This window comes from Stegodyphus dumicola, chromosome 10 (genome assembly GCF_044657685.1).
Source record: "Stegodyphus dumicola isolate Sdum_Otavi_A_Nest chromosome 10, ASM4465768v1".
Classification (NCBI taxonomy): domain Eukaryota; kingdom Metazoa; phylum Arthropoda; class Arachnida; order Araneae; family Eresidae; genus Stegodyphus; species Stegodyphus dumicola.
Genome location: NC_140777.1, coordinates 92,145,238 through 92,158,692, shown reverse-complemented (window position 1 = coordinate 92,158,692; position 13,455 = coordinate 92,145,238). Strand labels below are relative to the sequence as shown.

At 34.4% G+C, this 13,455-nt stretch overlaps 1 protein-coding gene across 1 annotated transcript in view; it reads left to right on the top strand.

The window, feature by feature from the left end:
• Ac76E (adenylate cyclase type 2 Ac76E) overlaps window positions 1-13,455 on the top strand; it is a 618,104-nt gene that overhangs the window by 525,987 nt on the left and 78,662 nt on the right. The window lies entirely within an intron of this gene.

Below are 13,455 nucleotides of genomic sequence, written 5' to 3'. Positions count from 1 at the left end.
TTTCTACTTTTCAATGTAACTGATTTAAGAGGCTAGTTTTGAAAGAAATACAAAAATAAGTATGGCAACCTCTAACACTATCGGGAATTCTAGATGTATGCTGTTTTTAAATATTTTGTGATTTTGCAGTTGAACTGAATTTTATGTGGCTTAAGTGCGAAGAACGTTGATGTATGTTAAATAAATTTAACGTACACAAAGTTAATAACAAAAAGACAAAAAAGAAAAATTGTGATCCAGGACTAAGAAAACGGAACACTGATAAGATGGACTGAAGAAAACTGAAAAAAAAGTTACAAAAATGTATGCAAACAATTAACAGTGCACCGGGATGTTTAAACATATGATGTTGTTAAAATTTTTCTGATTTTGCTGTTGATTTGTATATGGTGTAACAAAAAAAAAAAAAAAAAAAAAAAGGATACTTAATAATAAAGCTGGAAAGCCCAAAAAACAAGGGTTAGCAAGAGTAAGTACAAGAGCAGCCTGCTACACTGCGAGTTCAGCGAACGCGTAAAAACCTTAACAAACCCTTTTAAGCAACTATTAAAATCTGAAACTTTTAAGGTTTTTTAGCCCAAAAGGCGTTAGTTTAAAAGGGCTATTTATTTCGTTTTGGCATTTTGTGTCGATTCACTATAAACGGCGAATCACTTTTCAAATTGTTGCCACCAAATATTATAACCCTGTGTTATATTTAAAAGAATTAAATAATGAAGAATCTGCATCAATGTGTGTATGTTTCTCGTATCGTGATAAATCAACGGTACATGGAGCTATCAAATTTTGAATAACATAATCCTCCACTGAATATGGGCATTTGGAAGCCCCAATTTAAAATCTGGGATTTGCTTTGTTATCGATTTCATGTTTTGTAACACTTTAACGAATTTTTGATTAACAAACTCAACGATTTCAAAGAGAGCAATGGCAACATTATAAAGAAAAAAATATTTTTATCTCTAGAGCGCGAGACTGTGTACCGGAAATTCTAAAGATATGCTTATTTTTAAATTATTTTGCGACATCGCTGTTGAATTGAATTTAATGCTTTTAAGGGCAAAGAATATGATATTTTAAAAATAAAGGTAACGCACAAAACGTTAAAAAAAAGTCCCTTTGGGGGTAATGTAAAATCTGAAAGCTTTGGGATCTCTTTATATTTTATTTATTTATTTTTAAACCTCATTTTGAGGATTTCGTTTCGTCAAAGTCGCATTCTGCAAAAATAAATATTGTTCGCGATCAGTGAAGTAAAAAAAAAAAAAGTCTAGCTTTTATTTTTGAGTTATACACAGCGGTTGACATTTGTTTTTCGCACACTTGTATTTCTGAAATTTATTTGTACGAGTATTAACTTTAAGTAAAATATAGACTTGTTTCGAATGTTTTATTTTTATTTTTCGAATGTATTATTTTATCTCTATTTTATACACTAGCTATAAAATAGCTATCATAAAATTATTCTATACAATAAAATAATTTATTCCGAAGCGTTAGTAGGTAATTTACATAATAATTCGGAGATGCTGTTGAAATGTTGTAGTCTACGAAGTTTGTTGTCATAAATTTTTATTTTAAATGAAAACTCATCTCAACAATTGACATCTGCATTTGGAAATTATGACTTGTTTAAGGAAATATAGTAAGAGTTCCATATCTGAAGTGTACATGGCAAGGCGCTAGAAATTAACGACATGGTTTGTTAGAAATTTAAATATTCTTCTTTTTGAAGTTGCTCAAATTATACCAAACAACAGATATCGGCTTAATATCCGACAGATACTGTGAAAAGATTATTGGCATGTGTTTTTATTAGCATCTAGGTTTCTTTTAACGAAATAATATTCTGATAGTTACCTGTAGTTTAATGCACCACTACTTTTCATTTGGTATGTTCTTACTTTAACCGCATTATTCGGAAACTAAATGATGATCATAATTTTCCCTTTCGATTTTCGGACAATAAACTTAGTTAAAGAAATCTGATGTGGACGTCACATGACTTCCTTGTACGTGTATTAAATTATATACATTTGTTGACGCACTTCATTTTAACTTATTTCCTCAAATTATTCTAAATTGATTTGTATTGCTCGATCTCTCAAGACAAGTTGAAAATGACATAAAAAATTGAAAATTTTGAAATTAAATACCCCGGCCAATTTTTGCCGTACATTGTTCAAACTTCTTGTATTTTCATTTTTTTTCCTAAGGCGTATAAAAATTTACCAAATGTAAGTATCAGAACAGGGAGACCGCATTTTAAGCCGTGTAAGGTGGGTAGGTGTATATAAGTATATGTTTAGTTATGCCGATTGCAATAAAGTGTTATGTAGAGAAATTATCTGATAGCGTTATAAAAAAATTAGGTGAATGATTTCATGATTTATGGAAATTTAAATTTTATTTTGATTCTGAATTATTTAATTTAAGGCTTTAATTTTGGGGAAAAACAGATGCTTCTGGAAATATTATTTAGTTTAAAAGAGTATTATTTATTTTCCTCTATTTGTAAATCTTGTACAAACTTTTATTCATTGTGAAAGAAGCAGGGAAAGGGAGGCAATTTTCGCCAAGTCATGATTTCGCGCGCTTTAGAATGTTCGAGAAAGAATTTTCATTGTTAGTTGACCTTAAGAGAGGAAAGTACGTGACGGAAAGGTCAAAGGTTGCTACTTGTCTTTCAATGTAAGTCATTCAGGTTTTTGGCGATTGAGGGTCCTGTTGTTGGCTAAGTGAAGAAGGGCGCGCATGCGCGATCACCCTTATTTCCGCATTCTGGAGTTGAAAACGAAGATTTTGCCATAATTAAGGGGGCGATAAGTGAAGCCATAGTGGGAGCCCGTTTTGTGAAGGAGACGAAGGGAATTCGAGTTGGATACACACTTACTTTTGGCTGACTCTCTGACTGACTCGCTGATTTTCGGGCTTGCTGGACAAAATGTAATTACGAAGCGGGATGTTTTCCGGCGGGGAGCGGCAAATATGCTCCCCGACCGCGTTTGGTTAAGAGGCGAGACACACTTACTCTTGACTCGCTTAGGCACTCACTGCTTGGATTCGCTGACTTTCGGGCTTGACGGACTTGTTGAAGGAGACTGAGAAAAAACTTGTGGGTGTTGCGAAGGAGAAAGGAAAAGATTTAGTCGGCATCGAGCGGTGCTTCCGGCGGGGAGCGGCAATTATGCTCCCCGGCCGCGGGTTTTCTCAAAAATGCGAAGAAAAAAAAAACTGTGGAGCAAATAACAAAAAAATTAACAGAGACTTGGGTCTCTATCTGTATCGGCAAAAGTCAGGACGATGTCCTCTGAACTCCGACTTGAAAACAGAAGGAATTATGTCACCTTAGTCAACTGGAAGCCTGCGTTAGCCGTTCTCTAAAATGCCTAGCTTAATTGTCTACGTTTTCCTTGGTGGAGCTGAGAGTCTGGGCAGACAGCCGTGCGGTGTAAGCTGTTCTCTTGCTTCCAGTGGGAACAATTTTCTTCTATGGAAACCAGTAGCAGGCGTAAGATTTGACGGTATAGCTGATGTAATTTATTGTCGTGCCGATTCGAGTCTCTGTCTTACGGATTTGCCAAGTGACGTAAGGATAGAGCTAAGATATGAGCTCTCCTCCACTTCAAGATGTCTTAACAAGATAAGTTATATATATTTTTTTGTGTTTGTTCGACCCTCTCGCGGCACGTTTCAATATAAAATTTGGTGCCGTGACCTCTGCTTAGTGGGGGATCGGATCGAGAATTGAATTTGGATTTTGAATTTACCTATTTTGTGTAATTTACTTTTTAAGGAAGGAGTTAAATTTTATGTGCTAGGATTAATTAGAGTTTTTGATTTGTGTTTGCTTATTTGTTGATACGAGAGTGATAAAGTTTGAAAATGTGTGTGAATTTCAAAAATTTTGGACTTTAACGTTAGGCAAACAGAATTGAACTTTAAAATTAGGAAAAATATGTATTTTAATGTAGCAGAATAGGTACTGTACATTCTTACTGTTGAAAATCCTTGAGTGTTTTCTAGATGTGTATTTTTGATTTTCGACGTACTGATTTATGATACAAGATGGAAAATGAATTATTTCACGATAATCCTATGCTATTTGTGTATCCTTGTATAAAGTTTCGAGTGCTTGTCGGTAAAAACTGGACTCATTTTTTGAGCACTATTAAGAGAGCGAGACTTAAGGACTCTAATTATTTTACTGAATGAGACAAGCCATAGCTATGCGTAGCTAGAAATTTTTTTTGTGTGTGTGTTTTTGCTAATTATTTAACCTAGAATCTTGTGAAATGTGTAATTGTGAGGGGTAACGTTAGAGAAATTTTGATTTTTTTGAATTAATTGAATAATATTTTGTGAAATGTATGTAATGTTTTCATAATTATCTAGCGTAGTATATTATTGCTTTTTGAATTACAATGTTTTGATATGATTCCAGTATATTGTGTAATGTGTTAGAAAATTTAATTTAGTATTGAGCAATGAATTTTATAAGTTATTAAGGCATAATGATACAAATGAATGAGTTAGAAAAATTGAATATTTTTTTTCAATTGCAATATTCTGTTTTAAAGTGAACATGGGTTAGATTTGGATTTTTGCCAGAGATCAGCAATAGTGATGTTCGCATACTTAATTTTTTTTTTTTTTTTTTGGATTGAATTCAGCAGCTTGAGTGAAGTCCTGATTAGTTAAATGAGTCAGAGTAATTGGGATTAGTTATCTTCTGAGTTTTAAGTTTGTGAAGAGTTGTCATGTGAGAATTGTTTAAACAGTAGAAATTTAGTCTTGTGAATTGTAGAAAGTGAAATTTTAATGAGAATTTTGTGACAACGGGAATTTGTTTTGTGAAAATGTTTTGAAATAAGTTTGAGAAGATTAGTTACTTTTGCTCTGTACTCATGTGTGGGAATTTTCTGTTGATTACAAGTAGTTTGACTTGAATTTGCTAGTGAATCGTAATAGATTTGATTTGAGTTACTGAATTTTCTTTCTTGGTTGGACTTGTTGCTGAATTTGGGGTTAATTCTTGTTTTGGCTTAAGTTTTGTATTTGAATTGGTAGTATCAAGATAGTTGTATCAAGTTTTTGTTTTGTTTCCTGGTGGTTTCTGCCAAGGTCCGTAAAATGTAAGTTCTCTGATGTTTGGTTTCTGTGGAAGAATTGATATTTCTGTGGTTATAGGAAAATGGTAGAATTTGAGTTATGGATTTGATTTGTGAGATTTTCAGGGATTTTTGAGTTATGAGTAAGTACTTATTTTTTAGTTTAGCACTTTTGAGAACTTTGCATTTGTTGCTTGCAGTTAGGTCTTGCGTGAAGTTGTAATGTCCTGAAAGCTCGTTTTCTTGTAAATACTTGCACTTCATGGTGGCACTTGACCTCTTACACCGGGACAAACAGGAACTTGTTATCTGAGAAAACTATTGTTGTATCTTTTTCATTGTGTTGGTTCAGGATTGTAACGTTTCAGTCAGCGCACTTTTCTTTCCGAGATAAGAGATCTTATGTTCTCTTTCAACGTGTCTGGAGGTTTGCTTGATACGTAAAGTTTGAGTCTGTCATTCATAATACAGCGCTTTTCTCAGCTTACATGGACGCGGTAAAGAATTACTTTGTTTCTTTTGTTTGGGTGGAGGTGTTTCTGAAGGCTGTTACTTAGGTTACTATACAACGTTTTGAAAAAGTCTGATGCAGAATAGATCTCAGTTTTGCGTAAAATTGGGGGGTTTGTTTTGAACACTTTTTTTTATTTGTGATATTTTATTTAGTGTTCTAGTAACGTGTTTCAGTCCAGCTTTGATTGATTTCTTTGACTAGTTGAAATTTGTTTTTGTGGACCTAATGGATTTTTTAGAATTACTGAAGTTTTTTTTTTTTTTGGTGTTGTCTTTCTAAGGGGACTTAAATATGGTGTTGTTACTCACTAGTGTTTACCGTGAGGTTTGAAAAATTTTTAGCGACACTTCACTCTTGCTGGTTGATTTTTTTTTTTTTTTGGCTTGACTTGAAATACAGTGAAATTATTTTTTGACTTGATATGGTTTAAGGCAATGACTATTTGTGTATTTCTTTAGGTATTGCAATTTAAAATTTTTTTGTTTAGGTATCACTGATCTCATTGCTCATTTGAATTATGTACGAAATTTTTACAGTTTAATTGTATTTTCATTTTATGTGTATATGTGTATCTTGGTAGTATTTGTAAATTTTTGGCCAAACGTTTTTGTACATGCATTAGGTATTAGTATTATTTTTGTGTGTGTATTGGATAAAATTCTAATTGGTATTTGCACAGCGTATTCGTTATGCTATTTTCGGAATTGATTTTGGTTGGATCGAATTTTTGGACAATCACGTTTTCTTTCTTTCTGATTTTTTTGTGTGGGGTATTTTCGGCTGGTTCCGAGGTTCCTTGTGTTGTAACGTTCTTTTCTTTTCTAATGCTTGGCCCTGATCAGGCCGCTTCTGTTCTTAGACGTGATTGTTTGGGATTCATTCCTGGAAGTTATTCATTTTCGTAGTACTTAGGGGTCTTTACTCCTTATTTGAATACGTTCATGTGACATATTTTATTTGGAATTGTTTGAATTATTAGTGTGTTTATTTTCTCAGGAATTTATTTTATGTATCTGCGGCGCGTTACTTATCTTATTTTTATTTATTTCAATTTTTTTGGTGTGAACAATTGGATTAGATTATTTCTTTCTTCACGTGTGTGTATTCGAACACATTCAGTGGCTTATCTATCGTAAGGGAAAAATTGAAAAATAAAGTCTTCTTCAACTTTGAAAGAGTGATTGTTCTTCCTTGGTCGAAGGTGAGACGTAGGAGGGTGAAATCTGGTTTCTTTTAAGGTCAAGTTCCTCTACTAAGGAATATTGTGGTGCTGAGTTCACATTCCGGGGTTGGTTGCTTTCATTTTCTCGCGTTGAAGGCTGCAGGGGGGAGTTGCTAACACAATGATTTCTAACTACAGGGTTTTCCCTCGATTGCATTGACAACTCCGTACTCATTTAATGTATTCCATGATTGTGCTCAGCAGAAATTGTCACAATAGTAGAATGTGTTCGACCTCAGGTGAAATTGTTTACATTAATGGACTGAAAAAGAGAATGAATGGATAAATAAACGTTCAGAAATGTGGCCACACAGAGACTGCAACACTAATGTGATGCAATGAACTGGAAAAAAAAAGAGAAATTCTTTTTGTCATTATTGATTGATCTTAGACATATTTTGTTTGTGATTAGCGCCTTATTTTCATTTTTATTTTTGTATGTGTTCTGAATATTTCTATGTAATTAATTAAGTGATTTAATTGATGTTTTTGATTAATTATTTTTGATGATCTTCCTTGAGTATTTTAATTAGTAATTGCTTTGATTAATCTTGTTGTTTTACTTGCACATTTTGGACTTGAAATTTAATGTGTCAGTAACGTCACTGTTACCAAGGAGTCGTGTGAAATATTGTTACATTATGTTATCCTTTAGCCTTATTGCACAGTATGAGTCATGGTATTTCAAGAAGTGTCTGTCTGCTAAATTTTGGTAAACCAAAATTTAATTCCTTAGGGGAAAGGAATGTTATGTAGAGAAATTATCTGATAGCGTTATAAAAAAATTAGGTGAATGATTTCATGATTTATGGAAATTTAAATTTTATTTTGATTCTGAATTATTTAATTTAAGGCTTTAATTTTGGGGAAAAACAGATGCTTCTGGAAATATTATTTAGTTTAAAAGAGTATTATTTATTTTCCTCTATTTGTAAATCTTGTACAAACTTTTATTCATTGTGAAAGAAGCAGGGAAAGGGAGGCAATTTTCGCCAAGTCATGATTTCGCGCGCTTTAGAATGTTCGAGAAAGAATTTTCATTGTTAGTTGACCTTAAGAGAGGAAAGTACGTGACGGAAAGGTCAAAGGTTGCTACTTGTCTTTCAATGTAAGTCATTCAGGTTTTTGGCGATTGAGGGTCCTGTTGTTGGCTAAGTGAAGAAGGGCGCGCATGCGCGATCACCCTTATTTCCGCATTCTGGAGTTGAAAACGAAGATTTTGCCATAATTAAGGGGGCGATAAGTGAAGCCATAGTGGGAGCCCGTTTTGTGAAGGAGACGAAGGGAATTCGAGTTGGATACACACTTACTTTTGGCTGACTCTCTGACTGACTCGCTGATTTTCGGGCTTGCTGGACAAAATGTAATTACGAAGCGGGATGTTTTCCGGCGGGGAGCGGCAAATATGCTCCCCGACCGCGTTTGGTTAAGAGGCGAGACACACTTACTCTTGACTCGCTTAGGCACTCACTGCTTGGATTCGCTGACTTTCGGGCTTGACGGACTTGTTGAAGGAGACTGAGAAAAAACTTGTGGGTGTTGCGAAGGAGAAAGGAAAAGATTTAGTCGGCATCGAGCGGTGCTTCCGGCGGGGAGCGGCAATTATGCTCCCCGGCCGCGGGTTTTCTCAAAAATGCGAAGAAAAAAAAACTGTGGAACGAATAACAAAAAAATTAACAGAGACTTGGGTCTCTATCTGTATCGGCAAAAGTCAGGACGATGTCCTCTGAACTCCGACTTGAAAACAGAAGGAATTATGTCACCTTAGTCAACTGGAAGCCTGCGTTAGCCGTTCTCTAAAATGCCTAGCTTAATTGTCTACGTTTTCCTTGGTGGAGCTGAGAGTCTGGGCAGACAGCCGTGCGGTGTAAGCTGTTCTCTTGCTTCCAGTGGGAACAATTTTCTTCTATGGAAACCAGTAGCAGGCGTAAGATTTGACGGTATAGCTGATGTAATTTATTGTCGTGCCGATTCGAGTCTCTGTCTTGCGGATTTGCCAAGTGACGTAAGGATAGAGCTAAGATATGAGCTCTCCTCCACTTCAAGATGTCCACTCAAGATAAGTATTATTTTTTTTTTGGTGTGTTGGAACTTTAGGCAAGTTTTTTCAAAAACGTCCTTAGCAGTAAAAACAACGTCGAATCTAAAATGTAACTCTCAGGCCATAAATTGTTTCCCTTCCCTTTCTTTTAAATCACCAGACAAACCTTAAGTTTTTTTTTTATGAATTTAAATGAACAGACTCTCAGATGAGGTTAAGATTTTTCTTATTGTGTTGTAATTGAATAAACTGATATTTAATCTGTAACCTCTTACAGTATGTTTTCTTTATATATTTAATATGAACTTTTCCTTTATATCTTGTATATGTTTTATGTTTTCGATCCTCTCACGGCGCGGTCCCGGAATGCATTTTTTTTCACAACGCAAAAATGCTGTACACGTTTCACTATACGATCATTCCCTTTAACGGCAAGTAGTTTCATATTTAACATTTAACAATATAGGAATTTCAGAGATAACTGGTACCTAGAAGTAAACTATTTAACCATGGTCTCGAAACTTTTTTTCTTCATAACAAAGATGGGAGGTGCACAACTTCATATCATAGCTGTTTATATAAAATATCAACGTACTACATCTAATCGTTTTTGAATTATATGTGATAGATGCGGGCATACAGAAGTCACGAAAACAATTCACTTTGAATCATTTTAGAATCCGTTTTGGAACAGAGTCCTTTGGTCTGTCCATATGTGCAGACATCACCCAAAAACAAATAGTTAGAATGTTTATTTCTGTTGAAATCTGAAATTTCTCGGGGTCACATTTCATGCTTTACTTCTTACAAGGAAGTACAAAGGGCGAAAATACGTGAGAAAACACGGTATAGGTATATAAACGCTTTAGATTTCTGTTTTGTTTTAGCATTCAATTAAAAAGTGTAAAGATGCGGTTATTTCATTAATCTCGTTATTATCATCTCCATTATTAATGTCCGAAACCATTCTTTTCAACATCATCAACAATAAATACGAGTAAATTCTAGACTTTAATGATACCTTTGCGAAATAAACCGAAACAGATCTTTCATAAATCCAGGTATTTCAGAAAGAACATGAAAGGATGAGAGCATACTGTAGGAGGAAACAATGGAGAAATTGATGAAGCTGTTCTACGTATTCGATGGATAACAAAAGCGACGCATTACTGTGTAGAAGAGCGTCTCTGGAACTTCTGAATTTACTCTTTCAAATGAAACAAACCAGGTGTTGTTATCACATACTTTTTGTGTTTCCTTTGCACTCCACAGATAATTAACATTATGTTGCCACCTTTATAAATATGAAAGTTGATGCCAAGGATATATATACTAAATGTATAAAACGGGAATAACAATAAAGACGCTTAGTGTTTTTTTCTTTGCAGTAATTGGAGTTTTGACAGATCATTATAAATACCGACAAAGAGTTCTAAAAACCATTAACTATGCAAACAAAAACGTGTCGGACAAAGGGAAGGGAAATTCTGATTAATTACGGGCTTTTGAGGAAGAACAAATCCAAGAGCGTTCTGTAGCAATTGTTTGGGAACAAAGAACTCTACTGGACGATAACAATGAAAGGTTTCTTTTGAAACTAAAGCACATGTGTTATATCGTATTTATTCACGTATTTCTCCTTTTTCTATCTAACTTTATCGTTCAAAAATGAAAGGGAAAACTTATCGTTTTATTTCCGAAAACCATGCTTAACCATGCTTAGTAAAACATAACATATTAAACGTACTGGAGCATAGCCTGCTCGGAACTATCACAGTATTATTTCTTTCAAAACAAACCCACGTTCCAATATTAATAAATAGTAATATTCACAGTGACACTATCTGACGGATATTGAGCTGGTATCTTATAAATTGCTTTGCAGAGTCCAAAGCGTACCTCACATCAATGAGTCTTCACCACAATTCTTGATAAAAATATCGGAGGAAGGAAAAAGGAGCGAAAAAAACACCCGATTTCGAGAAATCGAACACATCCACAGTAATAAGCTGCAATAAATTACAAAAGTAAGGCGAAATCATATGTTCGGGAAGCTTTTTAAGGGTGATAATGCTCATCCCATCGAAGAATGTGCACGGTTCCAAGTAAAAAAGGATAGGGAAAGTAGAATGGATAAAATGCTAGTAGAAAAATGCAAATTGAATAAATTTACTGAATGAAAATTAAAGGGATTAAAATTTATCAATAAACTAGTCCTTTAAAGGCCAAGCTGTGTACAATAAAATGAGGGGAAAAGATGTAAATATTTAAAAATTTTCAGAACCTAGCGCTAAAAAAGCTGCGGAGAAAAATGCGCCAGAAATTACGGTAACCCTCTTCGTACTTTCACATCAAACATTCAGCGTTGCACTTGTGATGTATTTTTTAAAATATTGTTTCCAGTTCTCAGATCGTAATTTTCCTCAAAAGAAAAATTAGACTTATCTTAATTCGCCTGAACAATAACAGTATCTAAAAGCGATAGCTGAAGAATTTTTTCTTTATTATATAATAACAAAATCCATGATACCATGATGTATATACTTGAATTCATTGAGTTCATTATCTCTTCTCCTTTTACTTCTTTGTACGAAGTAAAGTATTATAATCTCGAAAAATTTCGGGTTTCAGATTTCAGCACATGTATTCATTTTGACCGTTCTCAAATCCATTTTGACTATTTTTTTCATAGCGTTTGTACGTACGAGCAAAATGCAGGACTCTTTATTCTAAGACAATGGATTCAAAATGGTCTTTAACTTCCTAGTACGAAGTAAAGGAAATATTGTAATTTCGAAACATTCCAGACATAAGTAATGACTCATATTGAAACAGAAATATCCATTCTGACCGCTCCCAAATCCATTTTGACTAGTTTTTGTAAGACTTCTCTATATAAGGACAGAATAAAAGACTTTGTCTTTCCAAAACGGTTTTCAAAATGTATTTATTTAAAGTGGATTCGAAAGATATTTTATCGGAATGTCTGTACGTAACTATGTATGTATCTCGCATAACTTAAGCACAATTAGCCGCAGAACGTTGAAATTTTGTATTTGGGACTGCTATAACATTCTGTTGTGCATCTCTCTTTTTTATTTTTTTATTTTCAATCAGCAGAACCAAACGTATACGTATATACAGCCACCCTCCCCCTTTATTTTCGATGAGCTTTATTTTCGCAATCGTTGTTCGTAGTTGTTGAAACGACGAAAATATCCATTTTTTGACAATGTGACAATTTTTTAATAATTTAATTTTTAATGTAGTCTCCCGTTTCCGATACTTATGATTTGGGACATTTTATACATATTATGAAAGAGTAAATTTACGAGAAGTTTGACTCCCAAACGACAAAATTTGACCAGGCTGTTTGATTTTGGGTGTCGTTTTCAACTTGCCTTGAGAGATCGGTTTATAAAATTCGAATAATTCAAGGAAATAAGTTTAAGTAAAGAGTAAAGTTTAAATAAATAGTTTATAATTGGTCATACGGAAGAAGTCGTGATGCTTCCTCAGATTTTTTCGTGACGTCTGCATGTATGTATGTACGTATATATCTCGTATAACTCAAAACGACTAGCCGTAGAGCGTTGAAATATTGGTATATGAAACTGGTATTTAGTTGTGCGTTCGTCAGTACCAAATTTATATATATGTACACTCTTGTGCGAAGTGCACCTTATTTCGAATTTTATAAGCACTGATGTATATATTTTAATTAAATTTTGTATAAAATACATTTATAGCAGAGAAAGAGGTATATCATTCAAAAATAATTTTATGTACGCATGATTATCACTAAACTCACAGTGCAGGGAATGTCGAAAATCCACGTTGTGATATCGTACTGAAAATGAGTCTAAAATGGAGTATTGTCCCTTCTCACAGCCAGACAGGTCACACAACGTGACAGCATACTGAACAGGAGGCAATTCCTGGTGGCAGACGATCTCACTCCTGCAGTAAGGTAGTTTTCGAATCGCAGATTTTTCTTGGAGCGGGAGAGAGAGATCCCCTGAAAAGTCGAACTAAGACTCTAAGATCTCCTATCTATACCTCATATCTCTATACCTATATCTATACCTCTACATCTGTCAAGGAGCCCTAGTCAAACACATACAGGGATGTGCAGCCATCCAATATAATGCCTGCCCAAATCAGTACACTTCCACCACTGTAATGATCCTATTTTCTTATAAGGGAGGGATGGTATCGTGCTCGCGTCCTTCTCCAGATACAGGTAGGTGAATGATCAGAGTCCAGGCTAAAGCTCCACTCTTCTGTAAAACTCACGGTTTTATATTGAGCTTTGTAGCCCCCTGCCCTTGTGATTGGTCTACTTCTACTCTACCAATATTTCCTGTTCTCATACAGTCATTCATACATTCTTGGTTACCCATTTTATTTGATACCTTTTAAAATTTACCCAATTTTTTCGAGAAAGACGACAAATGTCGTGAAAGCGTATGAGCTTATAAATCGCCGAAAATCTCTCATGCAGTCATGTTCCCTTCATAATCACCAGTTCCGCAGACATGCTCATACGCCTACTGGAGTTTACAAA